Genomic DNA, 3402 nt, shown 5'->3' on the forward strand with positions numbered 1-3402 from the left:
TCTGGGTGCCTGCAGAATTAATACCATTCTGTCTTTCTTAGTCTCTGGGCCTGTGATGGGAGGAGCAGCCTCAAAGATTTCTGAAATGCCTTTGGAAACTTCTTCCTAATTATCCTATTAGCACCAGGCCCCCTTTTAGTCATGCTTTAGCAAAGAGTTATTCTGACACATCCTTGGATTCCTCTCCTGAAAATTGTCTTGTCTTCTCTCCCACTATGTCCAGGCTGAGAATTTTCCAAATTTAATGCTGTTCTTCCCCTTTAATTGTAAACACAGTCTTTAGGTCATTCCTTTGCTGTCACGATTTAACATAAGCTATTAAAAGTAACCACGCCACTTCTTGAACACTTTACTGCTTAGATATCTCTTGCACCTGACACCGTAGGTCATCACTCTTGGTTCAGCCTTCCACAAAGCCTTAGGGCATGGACACAGTGCACCCGAGTTCTTTGCTACAGAGTAACATGGGTCAATTTTGCCCCAGCTCCCAACACGTTTCTCATTTCTATCTGAGACTTTTCAGCATGGCCTGTACTGTCCATATTTCTATCAGCATTGTAAAAAATTTAAATCTAGGACCTTCCAAATTTATCTTGCAAAAGGGAAAACCTAAGCCCTGAAAGCTGACTGAGGTAACACAACTTCCCCCGACTCTGGTGCATGACCCTTGCTTTCTGACCTTTGTGTTGAGATGTTATACATTAACTAGACTCTTCTTTATTCAAATCTGAACTAAACAACATGAAGATAGAGACCCTTGTGGACTGTCTCCTTTTCATAGAATGTTAAACTATGCCCTTAGAGTGTCATCAAAAGTAGCCAATGAAATCTTATATCTATATGTTAGCCTTTTTTTATGGAAAATGTAATTCTGTTCATCAACTTCATTTTGCCAGTATAAGCAATCCTCATTTTCCCCTACACCAGAAGAACTGCTCACCATTCTTTGGAATAGCTGTGCTCCCTGCATGGCTGCACTCATACTTCGTGCTTCAGTGAGCTCTTTTAACTAGATGCTGAGTCTTTTGACTATTTTAGGTTGACAGCATTTTGGTCACAACCGTTTAACCACTCTCTAAGAAGTTTCAAACTTTCTCTCAATTCTTTGTCTTCTTCTGAGCCCTCCAAACTCTTCTAACCTCTTTCCATTGCCCAGTTCCAAAGCTTCTTTCACATTTTCAGGTATCTTTATAGCAACGCCCTACTCCCTGGCAACAATTTCCTGTTGTAGTCCATTTTTTGTTGCTATAAAGAAATATCTGAGGCTGGGTAACTTATTTCAGATATGTTTATTAGGCCCATGATTCTGATAGCTGGAAATTTCAAGATTGGGCATCTGCAGCTGGCAAGGGTCTCAGGATGCTTCTATTCATGGTAGAAGGTGAAAGGGAGCTGGCGTGGGCATAGATGACATGGTGAGAGAGGAAGCAAGAGAGATAGTGGGGAGATGCCAGGCTCTTTTCAACAACCAGCTCTTGTGGGGAATAATAGGATCAGGACTCACTCACTCCTGAGGGAGGGCATTAATCTATTCATGAGGGATTCTCCTTCATGACTCAAACACCTGTTAGGCTCCATCTCAAATTTCAATATGAGGTTTATTGGGAGCAAACACCCAAACTGGAGCACCTCAGAACACCTTTCTCCTCGGAAATATCTGTCCTTATCAATTAGTCAACAAATATTGACTGAGTGCTACTCTCAGATAGTCACAGAGATGAGCATGACAGATTCATTCCTGTTCAGAAGTGAGACAGATAATAACGTGTAAAATAATTAAGTTCATCTTATATACCATAAAGGATAAATCAGAGGTCAGATCATGTCACACCCCTCCTCAGAACCCACCAGTGAATCTCAATTTCATGCAAAATTAACTTCAGAGTTTTTACCTCATTATTCAAGGTCCGGTATGATTTTCACAAGCTCTCTTCATCTCTGGCTTTATGTCCTGTTCCTTTACCCCCTTATTCACTGCACATCAACTACATTGTCTTTCTTCCTGTTTCTTGAAGGCACACTCTGCCTTAGGGTATCTGCACTTGCTGTTTTCTCTTCTCAGACTGATTTTTCATAGATATCTACATGGATAACTCTCTCTCCTACTTTATTTCCTTGCTAAATATTTTTGTCAACTTCTCAATGAAGCTTACCTTGATCACCTTCTCAAATTGGCAACCCACCTCCAAGTTAGTTCTTCCTACTCCTCATTACTAGGCACTATTTTCCCTAATACTCACTATCTGCTAACATATCTACTTACTATTTTTGCCTCTCTCTCCTTCCATTAGAATCTAAGCTTCATGAGGGCAGATATGTTTCCCCATTTTGTTCAATGATTTAGCTCAAGGACTTTTAACAGTAGCTAGCACACAGTAAGTACTCAGTAAATAGATGAGAGAACGAATAAGGGCTGTAAAGAAAAGAAAACATGTTGTTATAATAATGTGTGTGCCTGTGTGAAGTACGTAGCTGTGTATGTGAGACAGCCTAAGTGCACGTATGTATGTTTTCATGTGTGTGCATGTGACTGTGTGGGATGTATGTATAGCTGTTATGTGTATGCAGTTCTGTGTGTAAAGACATGTGTGTCATAGGCTCAAAATAAAGGGATGGAGGAAGATCTACCAAACAAATGGAAAACAAAAAAAGCAGGGGTTCCACTCCTAGTCTCTGATAAAACAGACTTTAAACCATCAAAGATCAAAAGAGACAAAGAAGGCCATTACATAATGGTAAAGGGATCAATTCATCAGGAAGAGCTAACTATCCTAAATATATATGCACCCAATACAGGAGCACCCAGATTCATAAAGCAAGTCCTTAGAGACTTACAAAGAGACTTAGACTCCCACACAATAATAATGGGAGACTTTACCACCTCATTGTCAATATTAGACAGATCAACGAGACAGAAAGTTAACAAGGATATCCAGGAATTGAACTCAACTCTGCACCAAGCAGACCTAATAGACATCTACAGAACTCTCCACCCCAAATCACAGAATATACACTCTTCTCAGCACTACATCACACTTATTCCAAAATTGACCACATAATTGGAAGTAAAGCACTCCTCAGCAAATATAAAACCTGATCCTGAATGACTACTGGGTACATAACAGAATGAAGGCAGAAATAAAGATGTTCTTTGAAACCAATGAGAACAAAGAGACAACATACCAGAATCTTTGGGACACATTTAAAGCAATGTGTAGAGGGAAATTTATAGCACTAAATGCCCACAAGAGAAAGCAGGAAAGGTCTAAAACTGACATCCTAACATCACAATTAAAAGAACTAGAGAAGCAAGAGCAAACACTTCAAAAGTTAGCAGAAGGCAAGACGTAACTAAGATCAGAGCAGAATGAAAGGAGATAGAGACACAAAAAACCCTTCAAA

Source organism: Papio anubis, chromosome 18, assembly GCF_008728515.1.
Source record: "Papio anubis isolate 15944 chromosome 18, Panubis1.0, whole genome shotgun sequence".
In the NCBI taxonomy this organism is placed as follows: Eukaryota; Metazoa; Chordata; class Mammalia; order Primates; family Cercopithecidae; genus Papio; species Papio anubis.